Consider the following 19633-nt stretch of genomic DNA (forward strand, 5'->3'; position numbering starts at 1 on the left):
GTTTTTTGCTGAGTCAATTGGGATTAAGTGACTTGCCCAAGGTCACACAGCTAGGATGTGTTAAGTGTCTGAGATCAGATTTGAACTCAGGACCTCCTGATTTCAGGGCTGGTGCTCTATCCACTACACCACCTAGCTGCACCCCAATAAACTCTTTTTTAAATGGGAAGAGAAAGGTGTTAGTTAAAATGCCTTCTCTAATGGCATTGTTTCAAGCCTTGTTCTGAGTATTTCTCCTTCATTTTTATACTCGGCTAGTACATCTATTCATTTAATTATTCCTACCAATTAGCTTTTATAAAGAGATACTTACTTCAAGAGACAAGGCAAGAAGAAAAGTACAAAAACTCCCTGTCTAAATCCTTAAAAATGTACTGTCTCCTAGGCCAGAGCTTCCAGTCCTGACCTCTTTTCACCTGAGAAATTTTTACATGACCCAGGTATATAGGTATATAAAACAGGTATACAAATCAAAGATTTACTGATACTGAATTATAAATTTATTTTAAAACAATTCATTGGTGTACATATAATTTGCTATTTATTATAAATGAAAGCAAATCTGCATACTAATGAGATAGATGTGTTTGTTTACTTTTCTATAAAAATTAAGTTTTGGCAGATATTTAGTACTTTTTACTGTTGCCAAATTTCTTGTGACATTCCCCCCTCTTCCCCTCCCCCCCTTATGTGAGTGATCCCATTTGGGATTGAGACAATTTAAGAAGCTTTGCCCTAAGTCACCTCTGAATCAGAAGAGAACAGGTTCTAGTTTTGCACATTTTCTATGTAGTACTGGTCTGTCTCACCAAGTTTGAATACAATGACTGCCAGCTAAGTCCACAGCTCTCTTATCTATAGCCTGGGTCCAAAGACTGCTCTTCAATCCCTGGAGCATCATTGCTGGATTGGTTGTAAAATCCAGTATGTGCACAATTTCTGGGTGTTCTGACTCCCAAACTCTCAGACAGCTTGTTTTCCTGATCTTTTGAAACTCACAAGTTCATAGACTCCATATTAATTTCCTTTACTTAAAATAAAGAACAAACACTGAAGCACAGAACTGAGACCCATTTCATAAACCTAAATGTTATTCTCATATGGGAAGAGGTCCTAAGGCCCAGGGCATTAACTCTCAACAAATACAAATTGGCAGAAGAAATCATCAGGAGATACATGAAACCAAAATAAGAGATCCAACTAAGAGAGAAGTTGAGGCTGAGTAATGTTTTTAAAAGATTCCTCTACTTTTACTTCTACAACTTCAGATTAAAGAGGCTGCCTTCCATCACATGGTTAGTAGACCAGATCTACTAACAGAACGTTTACATATTTTCCATATCTCTTCAAGAGCTTTTTGTACATAGTATTAGAATTATCCTAGAAACATCCTTCCCATTCTCTTCCACTTGGGGAAGTATATCAGTTCAGTATGATGATACACTCTTGTGCAGGCTAAGAACTGAACTTCTTAGGCAATTTGCCATTATATTATCAAAGATTTTTTTTATTTTAATTTTCCCCTTTAATTACATGTTAAAAACCATTCAATACGCACTTAAAAAACTGAGTTCAAAAATTTCTTCCTTCTTCCCAACCCCTTCATTGAGAAGGCAAGCAATTTGATATAGGCTATATATGTGTAGTCATGTAAAACATATTTCCTTATTGTAAAAGAAAACAGACAAAATTTCAAATTGCTTTACTTAATGGTTGAATCACTCCACAACTCTATCAACAATTAGTAAAGCTATTGATAAGGCACTACATTCTATTCTTGTGGATAGAATAAAAAGATGGAGATTAGATGATGATTAAATTAGGTTTAGAATTAGGGTCAGAAAGGAATTATTATTAATTCAATAGTGAACACAGGATCTGTCTTTGGTCCTATGCTGCTTAGCATTTTTTTTTAAATCAATGACTCAAATAAAGAATAGATGGTATATTTTTCAAATTTGCAAATGACACAAAGCTGGGAAGAATCCCAAAGAATCTCTTCAAGCTAGAGCAGAGATGTCAAATATAGAGTCTGTGGACAATGTGACCCAAAACGTTCTCCAAGTACTGCCTGAACCAGATTAAAATGTAATTAGGAAATATTTAACAAAAGAAAAATATTAAAAAATAATATTAATATGTGATATTCTAAGTCAATATGCAACCCTTAGGGATCTTTATATATGGTTTTGTGGCTCCCATTTCTTTGATACCACTGGGTAAAAGCACTAGACTAAATGAAACAAAATGAAATTTAATAGGGATAAATTAAAAAGTCTTATACTTGGATACAAAGAATCAAGTTTACAAGTTTAAGATAATAACTGTTCTGAAAATATTTGGGGGTTTTAGTGGATAACAAACTCTGTATGATTTGGGTTAAAGAACATTAGGTAAAAAAGCCAAAAGATAAAAATCCTAACTATGAGAGTTGTCCAAGAGTGAATAGTTTATCTAAAAAGATAATGAGGTTTTTTCATCCTTAGAGATCTTCAAGCAAAGAGGGGATAACTACTTTTAGGTAAGTTATTGTGGAGAGTTCTTTGATACATAGATTAGATTAGCTGAACACTAAGGGTTCTTCCAGCTCTGAGGTTCTGTGATTTGGGGACTACATTTAACTGGTCTCTTCCCTCAACTATATTGTCTTCTTGACCCACTGCCAGTCTAGTTCCCTGCTTTCTGATTCTTTTCAGTTGATAGTTTCCAATACCGTTCTGGGAACAATAATCAAAACAAAATTGCTATTGTTTCTGGAGAATGCCTTATGACCATCATTTCCCCAAAGCATTGTTACTCCCTTTTAGAAATCAAGTCAACAAGCATTTATTAAGTACTTAATACATGACAAACATTGTGCTAAGTGATGGAGGTACAAAAGAAGGCAACCATGATTCCTGTTGTCAACGAAGTTACCACCTAACACAGGAGACAATATAGAACCAACTATGTACAAGTAAGATATGTACAGGATAAAAACACAAGAAATTTGAAGGGAGGGAAAGAGGGATTGCCACTGTCTCTTTTTGTGTCCCCAGTGCTTGGCACAGTGCTGAGAATATTTTTGTTGCTGTTGAATCATGTCTGACTCTTCATGACCCCTTTTGGGATTTTCTTGGCAAAGATACTGGAGCGGTTTGGCATTTTATTCTCCAGATCATTTTACAGATGAAAGAACTGAGGTAGACAAATTTAAGCGACTTGCCCAATGTCACACAGCTTGTGTTTGAGATTTCTACTCAGGAAGAAGAGTATTCTTTATTCCAGGTCCAGTGTGTGCCCTATGGCACCATTAGCTGCTCACATAGAATGTATTCAATAATTGTTTATAATTAATTAATTTATCCATAATAGAGTGCAATTCCTGCATCAGATTTTTCATTTTTAGCAACACAATTGGCAAATATGCACATTTTGTAATCAGGTATAGTGTGCTGAATGACTGAATGGAAATGTGTCACGTATCACAAACATAAACTATTCAAGTAAATTAGCAATCATTTTGCTCATGTTGGAGTCTAACTTATTCATAAAATGATTAGCATATGGAAATTAAATAAGATGATCCAATGGACAAGATATTTAAAGAATGTAAAAACAATAAGAATGAGATTATTTATTTTATCTTGAATGGATTTGTGACTACCTTATGGCAAATGCTGATAGATTGTTAGCAATAGATTCAGATTCCGAGGAATATGACTTGAGTTAGAGATGCATTTTAGAAGCTCAACTTAGTCTCATTTTGAGGAAGAGAAGATAGTTTAAATATGTGTTTTGTGTCAGTGTACAGTTACCAAACCAGCCCACATTTGTGACATGTAGAGGAAAAATGGGATGTGGGAGAATGGAAGGATGGATAGGCACATAAAACTCTAGAAATTTTGCAGTAGTTGGGCTATCATAGCCTGAGGTTCTCTTTATGCTTTTCTTGTGAGACTGCTGATTCTGTGGGCACACAATCAGCAAGTCATACAGTGTATGTGCATGTGCATGTATGCACATGCATGGATGTGCGTGTGTGATCCACTGATGTCTCCTGTACTGCTCCAGAGCTGGGACACCGTGTCTAAGGCAGAGGGAAGCTGAGTACAAGTGATGTGTCCTGCAGTCAGGTTAAGAATCAAAGATCTGATCCTATATAGCTGACCTCAATCTCCCATCACCTGAAAGATTTCCCAGCTGCATGTAGCCTATGTGCCAGTTTCAAATATAGAATAAAAAAGCATCACAATTCATGAATATATATATATGTTTGGATACATCATCATCATCATCATCATCATTTCCTCCTTCATCATAGTTGATAGATGTACTTACTACATGTCAGGCACTGTGCTAAATCCTTTACTCTTATACATATTTACATACTCACACACATGGATATATGTATGTATATGTATATATGTATATGTACGCCCTTTAATTTAGGTTATAGAAAGCTCACCCAGATTTTATTCATTGCTAGTAAAATAAAATAAATATTGATTTCTTAAAATTACCTTTTATAGGAAACAAAAAAAAGGCAACCAAAGACTATTTCCTCCTATTTCTTCTCCTGCCACATGGATTGCAATGCAGGTCTGGTATTTATTTCTTCAGGAGTACAAATTATCTCTCCGTTTTGTTCCCACAGTATCTTGAACACAGAGTTGCCCTTTTATGTTATAGCCAGAAGGGTTAGCTTGTTAAAAACCTGCCCCTCCATTCTCCAAAGTACTGTTAAGGGATTCAGCCATGCAACTCTCATTAATGATAGAGACATATGTCTAAAGGTGTGTACATCACAAAACACCAGAGAGCTCAAAGATTTAATGTGTCATGGAGACCAAGCCATCTTCTCTGCAGGTGAGCCTTCTAGGTCATGGTTGACTCATGCTGGTGAGATAAAATGGAGAATCATGCCATGCTGCCAACCCTGCTGTGTTCATTCGATGGCTAAATACAGAGCTCCAGCCTCCCATACTGTGTAACAAAGCCCCCAGTCAAACCAATAATGGCCTTCGGAAGCTTTGTCATACATCATGTAAATTGTGTAGCTCTATTAGAAAAATAATGATTTTCCAGGGCAGTAGCCAAAGTTAAAGATCTTCATTTTGAAAAGTACGTTGGTTAAGATCAAATTGCAAATTAATTCACTCCTAAATTCCTTCAAAAGCTTTCTCCTAAAATTAAAAGTTGTCTTTAAAAACCACATGTCTCCCCAGATCCTTTATGTAACTTTAAAATGAACACGGCGCTTTTGTGAATATTGTTTTAGAGAGGCAAGGTTTATAAAAGAAAACATTGTCCTGAACTTAGATTTTTCAGAAGTACAAGGGGCTGCTCACTCAGACCCCTGATTAAAACAATACTTCCAAGGTTGGAGCTATTTTATACTCTGTTCAGAGCTGAGCAAAAACCCTGTAATTTAGTTATGCAACATTACTCAGTTTAACCATTGCTTTATGTCCTCCCATTGCTTATAGGGAATGAATGTTCCTCAGCCATTGTGGGACACAGACTGTATTTTGTTAGGATAGCAGTCTTGTTATGTCCCATTCAGCTCAGCCCCATTAAGCTTCTGTGCCTAGAATTGCTGCCTGCTGCCAGGATTAATATCTAGATATTTTCCCTCTAAGTTTATGGTTACATTTCAAGAATTAAATGATCAATCAGAAAGTTGGCTTCAGTTTATGAACTGTTAAACCCATGGTAGATCAGATATAGCAAAAAGAAAAGAGAAAAAATAGTTTTAGTAGCAACTTTTTATATCTTTGCTGTTTCTGTTTCTGTAGGCCTATATTAAAATTTTACATGCACATTTATACATACATATGAGGGGTATCTTAGGGTATTGAGAGCTGATCTCAGAAAGTAGGCAGGCTTGAGTTCAAATCTTACCTCTTACACATATTGGCTGTGTTATCCTGAGTAAGTCACTTATTTTCTTAGGATTTTAGTCTCCAGCTTCTTAAACTATGATTTACAATCTCATATAGGGTCTCCTAAATTATGGAGTCATTAAAATTATGATTTATTATCAGTGAATGTTTGATTTCTATACTTATTTTATTATATTATTATTATTAGTTATTATTATTATTTTTTTTTTTACTGAGGCAATTGGAGTACTTGCCCAGGGTTACACAGCTATGAAGTATATAAGTATCTGAGGCTAGATTGAACTCAGGTCCTTCTGACTTCAGGACTGGTGCTCTATCCCTGTGCCATCCAGCTGCCCCTCCATAGTTATTTTTATATACCAATATACCTCAGGTCACATAAAAATTTCTCACAAAAAAAGACAAAAAAAGTTTAAGAAGCCTGTTTTAGTCAACTAAGACTCCTTAACTTGCAGAAGAGATGCCATCATGAATTATTAGAGAGTTTCATTACTTAGAAGATACCTATACCAATGAAATCACAGTTCTCTATCAATCCAATCTATTAATCTATCATCTCTCCATCTATACATTATATATGTCATATGTTTATATCATATATACACATGATATTTATACATATACACAAGCCTTAGTGAGCAGATGATTAATCTTGTCTTTAGAAAGAATTGGGATTCTGATTCTGATTCTGACACGATTCTGACATATATTATCGATGTCCATGGTTACTCCTTAAGACTATGAGTTACAAATAGATTGTCATTTTCATCAATGGAGGAGTGTTGATATTGAAGAGTTTCCTGTACCCATGAAATTGGAGGTCCAAACCAATATATGAAATTGATTTTTATCTATTTTAACACAAAATATATATTCTATCGCTTTCTTAATCAATAAATTAACAAGCATCTTTTAGATTCTTCCTATGTGCCAAGTACCGAGCTAAATTTTGGGCAATTACAACCCAAAAGCATAGTTCTGTCTATTTTCTCTGTTTTCCCAGAACAGAATTTGAGTAAGGTTTAGCTCTTTTTTAGTGAAGAGATTTTCCATGTCAAGGAGTTCCAACTTCTGTGAAATCCCAGACTCAAATTACAAAACATAAGCAAAAAACAAACAAAACAAAAACCAGACAATACAAATATTCTTCCTGGAAGATCTCTCTCTCATCTTAATTAATTAAAGAGATTTCATTGTTCATTAAGTAATATATAGCTTCCTAACCATGTACCATCAACATTTCTTCTTTTAATGTTTTTGTCTTCCCCATGTTAATTTTCGATTTTTCCCTGCCATCATTTTTATTCTACAAGTGATGTAAAAAACTGCTTGCTTTGGTAATAAGTTCTAGATAAATGAACAAATGGAATAGAATGCACAGACCTTCGCGGTGCTCAAGATTTTCTTTCTTATTGTTGATAAAAGGTGCCAGATTGACAGCCTTGGAAATTAAAAATCCCTGTAGTCTACAGGATGAATTTAGCAAGTGGTAGGAGCATGAGTCATTGTCATCAACTAATATTTGTTTAGCCAGATTTTAAGTATCTAAAGGAGTCCTGAAGATTATAAAGGCTCTTTAGAAAATGCATTAACTCTTTCAGGGCACCAGGTACCATCTGATACTTAGTATTTGTCTTTTTCCAGTGACCTAAGGGTATAAAGTAAAATGATCAGAGTGTTCCCTTTCTTTTGGGAAGTGATTTATATCCTGATAGAATCTGGCTCGCAAGTCGCCCAAACAAATAAGGTGGCCTTTCTTCTATTCCACTAATATACTTCAGTGTCAACCAGAAGAAAAGTACTATTTATATAGGGAAGGTAACACCCCATTTATCCCAAGGAAACTTTGAAAAGTATTTTCTTTTTCCATCAGCAATATTTGTAGGGCTCCCCATGTGTTCAGTTTCTCTGGAACATATTTTTATTTAAATTAACTTTGATAAAAAGCACAAACAGAAGGGACTTAAAATCTTTAGGTAAGATATTTCAAAGGAATATTGCAATTATGGAGTCAGTTAAACTATATAGATCAAAATCATTGCCTTTTTCTCATTGTTTCATGAACATTGCTGCTTCTTTCAACTATTATTACCACTCAATAACTCTAGTTTTGGTCCCTGAAAATTAGATTTGATTGATCTATTTATTTATTTTATGAGTAACTGACTATCTCTCTTCCTACTGGCAATCTTTAAGGTCTAGAAATATGAATCTACACTTCAAAATAAGTAAATAGTTTTCAGAGGATATGGCTACTTTCCAGCTCTCATTAACTAGGGGCTAAACTTAACTGATGAAAGCTGGCTGTTACCTTGGGCCAAGAACACTGACTGTTTCCATTTAGTGGCAGGGCTTTTAACCCCATCCTTCTTAGTAATGCATGTATTATTTACTTTTTGCATTGTCATCTCAGCATCATCATCATCATCATCATCATCATCATCCCAACTCTATCTGTGATTCTTTTTAACATTCAATTTCAGTATCCGACTTAGATAAGCAACATAGCATAATACAAAGAGTGGAGCCAAGAGTTCAAGGGTACTCATATATAGATCTAGAGCTGAAAGAGACCTTAGAATCGAGAAGCATTATTTAAGTACCTACTATGTATTAGATATTGTGCTAAGCTTTGGAGATAGAATAAAGAAAAAGAAACAGTCCTTGATCTCAAAGACTGCACACTCTAATAAGTGGACTACTATATACATACAAGATATACATACATACATACATATATATATATATATATATATATATGTGTGTGTGTGTGTGTGTGTGTGTGTGTGTGTGTGTGTATGTACAGAGTAAATTGAAGGCATGTGGGAAGTCATTCCAAATGGTAGACCAGCTGGTTACAGATGATGGAGAATTAGTTGGTGTTACAATTAGAGTGATATTTATATTCTGATTTTAAAGGAATTAGATGCATCCTATAGCACTCACATAAAAACTTGTCTTGTTAATTTGCCATCTTATCTACTTAGTATTTTGCTTTAATGTAATGTGTTTTAGGCTCGATTTAGGAAGGACTAGAAAGTAGCTCCTACTATAATACATATGGGAAAAGTGAATCTAGTATGGGGTATTAAATACATTGAGTAAATATGTAGATCATATGGAAATAACATATTAGATCTAGTCCTTATTTGAAGCATGACAAACAATATGAGATTACATGAACTTACATTATGAAAATGTGAATCCAGCTATGAAAATTTCTTTGTTGAAGTGTTGTTTCCAATATGGCTGGTCATTGAAAAGCTGACAAGAAATTTCAGTAACAAAATGTGACATATCCAGAAATAACATGTAAATTTTAGTAAACTTTTAGTACAGTACAGGAATTTGTAGAAAGCACCAGAAAGAACTAAAGGTAAAGAACTGGGAAATAAAATATCCTGAAGGAAAACAAAATGGAAGACCCAGTTTGGGAACTAAATTATTTGACGGTTTTGATTTTTTCAGAAACACACTTTTGCTGCTTGGTTTCACTGATACTTGTTTCATGGATTTTCCATGACAAATAGAATTCCTTTAAAACACAATAAATAGTTGATCTGGATCAGATGTCACAGGTCAATAGATGGCTTCACACTGGTGCTTGGTTTTATCTTCACTGACATAATCATTATAGTACTGTGAATCTTAGTTAAACTCATCAATTATTCCCCATCCGGATGGTGTCACAAAAAGAGTGACTCATACCTCTGGACCACCACTGACTGAACAGCCATTTTGGTGAATCACTAATGATCAATTCATTACAATAGATAATTGGAATGGTTTCATAACACCTGTGTATGCTAGTATTATCTGAGTTTCCTACCTGATTATACTAAATGAAGTGAAAGGAATGCAGTGGATAATGAAGAAAGAATTTGGAGAAAGCATGTGATAAGAAGAAGACTTTCAATGTCATAAATGTTTGCCAGACTTGCAAAAATACATGCTTTAAATGAAGTATGATCATAAGTACTGGAATTACAGACTTCAGCTTAACACAGCCTTATTTGGTGAATACACAATCACTAATATCTGACCACATCCTTTCTTGTTGTGGGAGGCTTTGAAAAAGAAGTAAAGTCAACTCAAAGAGCACAATCATCTATCTTTTTTTCAGTTTCTGCACTATTTTCATACAGACAAAAAAGCTTCATTGGAACTTGAAGTGGAATAGAAGAAGTTCTACTTTAAAGATTCAGGCATCCTCACGAAATATAATTGTCTCCATTTTAACAAAATGTTTCTGATCTCCAAACATAGTGATTGACTTTGACCAGCAGGTGAACACTGTGTGCAACCTGTGAATGAGGACAAATCCTGCCGCTTTGATTCTCATAATTAAAAACTTTGCACGACTCCACCTCTATTCCCCAAATCTACCTAATCTCCCTGTGCTGATTTAAATTGCAAGGGGAAAAAAAAGCAAACACTGGTTTTGAAAAGTGATCACCTCATCATAGCAGAGCAGCAACGCAAGTGCTGACTCATTTTTCAAAGGTCTCTGATATATTCAAAGGAAGTAGCTTTTATGACACTAAGTAGTGACTAGTACCTATCTCATCGCTAACGCTAGAGCCCAAGAAAATGTCTTTCTACAAAATTATCATCTGATCTAAGTCTATTGTCTATGTTTGCTGCATGAACCTAGGAATTACTGTTCTAAAAAGGTGGCAGTAAGTTATTTTATGTTATTTTTAGAATACTCTCCAAGTTCTTCCTCAAATTACCTATATTTTTAAACTTTTAAAAATGATATAAGGATATCAAGTTTAAGCAAGTATAACGATCAGCTGAGAAATACTCACCCGACAAGTATTCATACACTCTTATGTCACCTGACATATGGTGAACAAGCTGATGAATGAGTCAGGATTTAAATGGTAATTACCATTCATCATTATAATAGACTTATTAATTCATAAATTCTTGGTAAGCCAATTTTCTATAAAAAGGTTAGTAATAAGAGTGGAAAAAAGAAAAAAATAGCCCCAAAGTGATAAAAAATGTAAGAGCTAAAATATCTTTACTGCCACATATCCCTTTTAGTTATCCAGTAGTTTTATATTGAAGTGTTTCCTAATACTGGTTTCTATTTTCTGTGCTTTGAAAGAAGTACCAAAATGCCTCCTTACTTCCCACTCAACAAACTGGTACAAGTAAAAAGACTAAAATGTGATAATGAACACTATATTAAGAGAACCAATTTAAAGAAGAGTTTAAATAATATTCAATAATACTTGACAATTTTGACATATGACTTCAGATATTATCTGTTGATGAACCAAACTTAGTATTCCAAACCACTCAACAGAGTTATGATCTGACCATTAAGTGCTATCAGGTACAAACATATTTTTTTAAATGAAGTCATATTCAAATATGTTTACATATTTCAAAACTTGAAATAACTCAAGAATGTTTCTATGTCCCTTGATTCTTTCTAACAATTTTAACAAAATGGGAGAAAAGTGATAAAACATCATGAAAAACAGCTGCGGAAAAGAGATAGAAATATAATTTCTAATCTTTACAGAATAAAGACCATTAAAAAGTCAAAAGTGCACTTTTTTTCATTTTGTTCTAATAAAATTTTGACTACTCTTACTTACAATGGAGGTTAAATAGTGTTACTGCTGAATATGTTCAAGGGAATATGGCAAACCATCTATTTGCATAACTTTTGCTCTCCATTTTTATAAAACCAAGGCCTTGGAACATGAACTACAAAATGTCATGATTAACAAGTATCACTGTATTTTTTGTTTTCCTGAGGATACTCAGCATAAAAATGGGTCAGCTATTGGGTCAGTTGAAAATGGAATTAAATTGGAACAGAATGAATCAAAACCCTTTTGTTCAGTCAACTACATAATCAAAGGATAAAGATTCCACTGAACAATTTAGTGTCCAACTTCCCTAGGAAACCTTCCTATCATAAATCAAAATAGTGTATTTTACAGTTGGCTCAAGTTAGGTAGAGAAAGAGAAAGAAAGGAGAAACAGATTCTATAAAGGTAACAGGAAAGATTGAAGGCATGTGTGATTGTGAGGGAGGCAAGGGGAGACAATTTTAAGGGAATATGGCAAACAATCTATGTGCACGGCTCTTTTCACCTTTCTTATTAGATGAAAAACCTTGCAATATATCACATGAGATAGCTAGGGCCTTACTTTAGCATTGTTACATACGTATAATGTAGGCATCCATGTTGATGGGACAAAATACCAAATGAAAAGTCTATAAGAATATAGATATATTTATTTTTATACTGCATATTGGGGTGGTGTGTCAAAATAAAGTGTGTTTGTATGGATAGCTATATATACATTTATACATATATATATGTGCACACATTCATATGCAATCATGCCTACATAAAACAAAATATGTATGCATAGATGGCACACATACATGAAATCACTTTCCTATGGTGCCATGTATTTATATACAATATATTTATGTCACACAAGTCACATGTATATATTTACATATCATAGCTATATATATCTTCATAGGAATATATAAATATGTATATATAATTATTCATATAAATATATTTATATGCATATATACACTATTCTTTAAATTATTATATTTTTCAGTCATTTTCAGTCATATTTGACTCTTAATCATCCCACTTGGAATATTCTTGGTAAAGATACTGGAATGTTTTACTATTTCCCTCTCTAGCCCATTTTACAGATAAGGAAACCGAGGCAAACAGAGTGAAGTTACTTGCCCAGGATCACAGGACCTATCGGTGTCCAAGGACAGATTTGAATTCAGGACTCCAAACTGGGACTCTACACATGGTGCCATTTAGCAGCCCAGGTTTATTTTTGAATACATATCTATACATGTATGCAAATACATAGACAAATATGCATAAAGTAACATGATTGTATCCTCATGGATTTTCCTTCTATCAATAACACAGTGCCTTGATGCATTCAAAGAAAGTTTCATGGGTATAATGATGGGAAAAAAAATATATTCCCTGTGTCTAACCCTCTGCTGATGAACCTTAAGTCATCTGGGGGAAATAGACATCTGGTCCATTACTGGCTTAGCTTGGTAGAAATCACCACAATATGGACTTCTCTGGCAGCATCTCTGAGACCTCAGGGTCATCTGTGCTCTGTGAATTTTAGTGTAGGATTCACATAGACAGCTTGATGTAGTATAATGAGTGTTGGGCTTGGAGTTAGGAGAGAAGTAGATTCAAATCCTGATCCTGACACTTAATAGTGAAGTGATAAGTCATTTAGGTTCTTAGAACCTTGGTTTCCTCATCTGTTAAAAAAAAGAAAAAATAAGTGATACAAACAGAGTACTTACTCCATATGTTATTTATGGAGAAAATGAGATAATATGTTTAAGCATTTCACAAGTGGCATATACATTTCAATTATGATTAAATAGCATAATAGGATTTGGAGCTAGAAGGAACCCAAGAGATCAAATAATCTAACTCTTCTGATGCTAAATGTAGTGCTCTTCCCAATATAGCAAATTGTCTGTGTGTGTATATGTGTGTGTGTCTCTATCTATCTCGTCCCTACTCCCCAAACACAAACACACTGCAACAATGGAATTTTTGTGACCTAAAAAAAGAGCACAAATTAATCTCTTTAGATTGTTATATGTATTTTTTTTTGCAGGTCCAAATCTCTAGGTTATAAGTAGATAAAACTGTTTGCAGAAAAACCCTTGCAACTGTAAACCATAAAGGACCTATTCTAACATTCCAAATTTTTAGACTCTAAATATAGATGTAGTTTCTCCCCCCTCCCATTTTATTTATGTTGATTCTTTTGTCCCATCCTCTCTCTTTCCATCTCATCCTTGGTAAAACTAAGTGAATACCTGGATAATCCCTTTTCCAGGAGGTCAGATAATATTCTGTCATGTGGAATGAATTGGACCTGAAATTCAAACTCTATGCAATGGCCTTTAAGCTGCAGAGAATTGAGTGTCTCTAGGTTGATGGATTATCACCTATAGATTCATCAGAAATGATGTCCAAAGTATAAAATCTATGTCAAGTACCTAAAACATAATTATTAACTTAAAAAGAACTATTTGAAAATTGGTGGAAAAGCTGCTTTTTGCAATTGATCTATTTATTAATTTCTATATAAAATAAGTATATATAAGTGATATAACATGTAGGTATATATATATATATATACACATATATATACAGTCATGTTACCTCTCATAAACATTTAAATTATGTACATATGCATATGTTATAGATTACATATAGATGCATATATTATGTATATATTATAGACAGATATATACATATATAATCAATTTAAATTTTTATGGGAGGCACTAATTCTTGGTGAGTGGGGGACCATTCTTGGAGTCAGAAAGACTGATGCTGATCCATACCAGTTGTTTGATTCAAAGCCAGTCACTTAACTTCTGAGTGTTCTTGACAACTCTGTAAAATGCTATAAAAAAACTCTGTAAAAAATATAGAGCATCAGTGGAAAGAATTTCCACACTGGGAGTTCTTCACACATATGAAATCACAAAACTAGATTTATCTACCAGACAAAAATCAATGATAATTTATATTTTGAGTTGTCATTATTTTTTATATTCATATTATTTATACCATAGAAAGGGAAGGGAGGATGCAATAAGGATTTATGTAATGTCTAATATATATCAGTCACTATGCCTAGCATTTTTTATAAATATTGTTCAATTTGACCCTCAAAACCACCCTGAGAGGAAGTGCTATTTGGATTCTCATTTTCTGATTGAGGAAACAGCGGCAAACAGAGGTAAGTGGCTTCTTTAGGATCACAGAGCTAATAAGCATTGTCTCAGTTGAACCAATAGACTACAAAACCCTAGAATCAAATGCCAGAAAACTTATCTGCGTCCATTCTGTATAGGGACATTGATGTTTTAGGTTTATTTTCCTCTATATGCTTTTCACATTTCTCTCCTTGGGCCATTGGGGAGTAGAGCTTTAAGCCGATTTCCAAAATGTTGGCATGTAATTCCCCTTCCCACACAGCTCTGGTTGAACTTTGGATATTTTCTTTCAGTTCGTTGTTCTCCTGGCATTTTTAACTGGGCTCTTTATCTCATAGTTAATCTCAGTACCTGCAAAAAGATTCCCTGTACTGCTGTTACGTGTAATAGACCTGAAGTGCTGATCAAGAGAGGGAAATGCATTTGCATCGTAAGCACAATTCTAGTTACTCTGGACTAAACAGAGAGAGTGAAGCAATCAATCACAACTGACATGATGAGATGCAAAGAGTAAAGATGGCATGACATGATCACCTACAGAAACTGTTATATTTATCCCATCTGTAACTCAGTCATTGTTTTCTCCTTTTTTTTCCTTAATGAATTCTCCCTGACTCTTCAGGAAAACTGGCAGAAGACACCGAGGGATTCATTGTCCTGACCTCATGTTTTCATTTGGCTCACCATGTTTGGAAGAAAACTAGACTTCTCCTTGACTTCCTTCCCTGAACCTTCCATAAAATAATGACAATACTGCAGAGTTTTAAAAATGAGAACCATATACCTATCAAGTCTTTTCAGGACAGGACTATCTCCTCCTATCTTGCTGAGGAACTTAAATTTAAATTCAATTTTGAAATACATTAATTAACATTTGATAAACATTAATAAATATTTAACAACAGTGTAACAACCACCAAAATAACAATACCCTCATTGCCAAAATGAGATAAAACTGTCTAGAAAGCAGGAGCTTGTGAATAAAAATAGAGGTTGGTGGTGTTTCCATGCTTACTGGCATCAGTGCTTTGCCACACAGAGAGATTTTTCCCTTCTGTGAATGTCTATGAACATTCTTCTATGAACATCTCTTAGCATGTTTTTTTTTTCTTAATAAATCGATCTTTTCTTTTTTTTTAATATTTTATTTAATAATAACTTTATATTGACAGAATCCATGCCAGGGTAATTTTTTTTTTTTTACAACATTATCCCTTGTACTCATTTCTGTTCCGATTTTTCCCCTCCCTCCCTCCACCCCCTCCCCTAGATGGCAAGCAGTCCTATGTATGTTAGATATGTTACAGTATATCCTAGATACAATATATGTTTGCAGAACTGAACAGTTCTCTTGTTGCACAGGGAGAATTGGATTCAGAAGGTAAAAATAACCCGGGAAGAAAAACAAAAATGCAAATACTTCACATTCGTTTCCCAGTGTTCTTTCTTTGGGTGTAGCTGCTTCTGTCCATCATTTATCAATTGAAACTCAATTAGATCTCTTTGTCAAAGAAATCCACTTCCATCAGAATCCATCCTCATACAATATCCTTGTCGAAGTGTATAATGATCTCCTGGTTCTGCTCATTTCATTTAGCATCAGTTCATGTAAGTCTTACCAGTCCTCTCTGTATTCATCCTGCTGGTCATTTCTTACAGAACAATAATATTCCATAACATTCATATACCACAATTTACCGAGCCATTCTCCAATTGATGGGCATCCATTCATTTTCCAGTTTCTAGCCACTACAAACATTTTGGCACATACAGGTCCCTTTCCATTCTTTAGTATTTCTTTGGGATATAAGCCCAATAGAAACACTGCTGGATCAAAGGGTATGCACAGTTTGATAACTTTTTGGGCATAATTCCAGATTGCTCTCCAGAATGGCTGGATTCGTTCACAACTCCACCAACAATGCATTAGTGTCCCAGTTTTCCTGCATCCCCTCCAACATTCATCATTATTTTTTCCTGTCATCTTAGCCAATCTGACAGGTGTGTAGTGGTATCTCAGAGTTGTCTTAATTTGCATTTCTCTGATCAATAATGATTTGGAACACTCTTTCATATGAGTGGAAATAGTTTCAATTTCATCATCTGAAAAATGTCTATTCATATCCTTTGACCATTTATCAATTGGAGAATGGCTTGATTTCTTATAAATTTGAGTCAGTTCTCTATATATTTTGGAAATGAGGCCTTTATCAGAACCTTTAACTGTAAAGATATTTTCCCAGTTTGTTGTTTCCCTTCTAATCTTGTTTGCATTAGTTTTGTTTGTACAAAAGGCTTTTTAATTTGATATAATCAAAATTTTGTATTTTGTGATCAGCAATGGTCTCTAGTTCATCTTTGGTCGCAAATTTCTTTCTCCTCCACAAGTCTGAGAGATAAACTATCCTATGTTCCTCTAATTTATTTATAATCTCATTCTTTATACCTAGGTCATGGACCCATTTTGATCTTATCTTGGTATATGGTGTTAAGTGTGGGTCTATGCCTAGTTTCTGCCATACTAATTTCCAGTTATCCCAGCAGTTTTTTTAAATCAAATTATGAATTCTTATCCCAAAAGTTAGGATCTTTGGGTTTGTCAAACACTAGATTGCTATAGTTGACTATTCTGTCTTGTGAACCTAACCTTTTCCACTGATCAACTAATCTATTTCTTAGCCAATACCAAATGGTTTTGGTGACTGCTGCTTTATAATATAATTTTAGATCAGGTACAGCTAGGCCACCTTCATTTGATTTTTTTTCATTAATTCCCTTGCATCTCTTAGCATGTTAAGGTTAACAAAGCCTGTTCCTCCTGGTAACGTAATATAGTAAGTGAGACATGCCCATTTTATGGATAAGGGAAGTGAAGCTCTAGAAGGTCAGGTGTTTTTGTCACAAACAATTTCTCTCAAAGAAGTCCTTATATTTTACTCACAGGCCATGTCATCCTTCTCTTGAACTATTGCAATAGTTTCTTTAAAATTTTTTATAATAGCCTTTTATTTTCAAAATACATACAAAATTAGTTTTCAACATTCACCCTTGCAAAACCTTGTGTTCCAAATTTTTCTCTCTCCCTTCCCTTCATCTCCTCCCCTAGAAGCAAGTAATCCAATATATATAGCTTAAACATGTACAATTCTTCTAAACATTTTTCCATATTTATCCTGCTGCACAAGAAAAATCAGATCAAAAAAGAAAAAAAAAAAGGAAAGGAGAAAAAAAACCAAGCAAACAACAACAAAAAGGTGAAAATACTATGGTGTGATCCACATTCAATTGCCATAGTCCTTTTGCTGAATGTAGATGGCTTCTCTCCATCACAAGTATATTGGAATTATCCTGAAACACCTCATTGTTGAAAAGAGCCAAGTCCATCAGGATTGATCATCATATAATCTTATTGCCGTGTATAATGATCTCCTGGTTCCGCTCATTTTACTTTGTATCAGTTCACATAAGTCTCTCCAGGCCTTTCTGAAACCATCCTACTGGTTGTTTTCTTACAGAACAATAATATTCCATAACATGCATATACCATAACTTATTCAACCTTTCTTTAATTAATGGGCATCCACTCAGTTTCCAGTTTCTTGCCACTACAAAAAGGGCTGCCACAAACATTTTTGCACATGTGAGTTCCTTTCCCTGCCTTATGATTTCTTTAGGATACAAGCCCAGTAGAAACACTATGGAATCAAAGAGTACGCACAGTTTGATAGCCCTTTGGGCATAGTTCCAAATTATTGCAACAGTTTCTTAACTATGGTTCTGCCTTGCACTATCTGTTCCTTGTGCCTTGTGTGTTCTGCATTCCACATCCAGCTCCTCCCTGTTGTCTTCCTTGTTTCCTTAGGGACTCGGCTTAAATCTCCCCTTCTGCAGAAGGCCCTCAAGCTGCTGGTACCTTTCTCCTTTCAGATTTTATATACTTTGTAAATATCTTATTATTCAACATTTTTTTCCCTAAAAATCATAGAGCTATGAAAAACTGACCAATAAAACCCACAAAGCATATGGGAACAATGGATTTAGGGGTACAAAGCTATAAACTTCGTTGGTGACACATAAAAAGAGAGGAGTCTAATAAAATTAGTAGCCCCATTTTATACATGTCAAATACTTAAGACACACATTAATACTGCAAATGACTAAAGACAGTCATGGAGACTTCAGTCTGCTGCTTTCCTCCAGGTTCTTTCCCCCAGAATCCACTAAGGGTGAAAGGGTAGCTTTGGAGACCCCTAGGTTTGGCCTAGCTATGGTGGAAGGAGTGGACCAGCACTTCTCAGCCCACAGCTCTGATGGCACCAGAACTCATAAAATATATATGGCACTTGCCTTGATAGACTTGAAGTTCGTTTGTGAAAGTGGGCATCCAAAAAGTTGCAGTTTGTGAATTAATATAAAGTGAGAACTATATGCCTGTTTATATATCTTTTTAGGCAGGACCTAGTTCCTCTTAATTTGCTGTGGAATTTAAATTTAAATTCAATTAGACAAACATTTATTAAACACTTAATAACAATTGAACAACAACAATTTTCTATTTTCTATGTATTTTTTCCCTGAAATCAAGCATAGACAGACATAATTTTTTTGTCATGCTTGAATTGTTCCCAAAGATATCAATTGTTTTGGAACAAATTCATTCATGGCAGACATAACTCAAAGGTCTTCCACTGTATCATCATGTCCCATCTCTCATTGAATGCATTGCCATTAAACATTTACCATGTGCTTCCTGGTATGACCATTTATTCTTTTTTTAAAATCTTTTTTCTGTACTTGCCTGATATTCCCTCCATATTCTGTAAATTCCTTAAGTGAAGGAACCATGTTGTTTTTATGCATTTTTTTGTGTTGTCACTTAAGTTATACCTTTAGGACATAGCACAATTACTAGGTCGTGGGATTCTTCAAACTATGGAATAAAAGTGGAGTTCAAATTAAGGAT

This window comes from Antechinus flavipes, chromosome 5, assembly GCF_016432865.1.
Source record: "Antechinus flavipes isolate AdamAnt ecotype Samford, QLD, Australia chromosome 5, AdamAnt_v2, whole genome shotgun sequence".
NCBI lineage: Eukaryota > Metazoa > Chordata > Mammalia > Dasyuromorphia > Dasyuridae > Antechinus > Antechinus flavipes.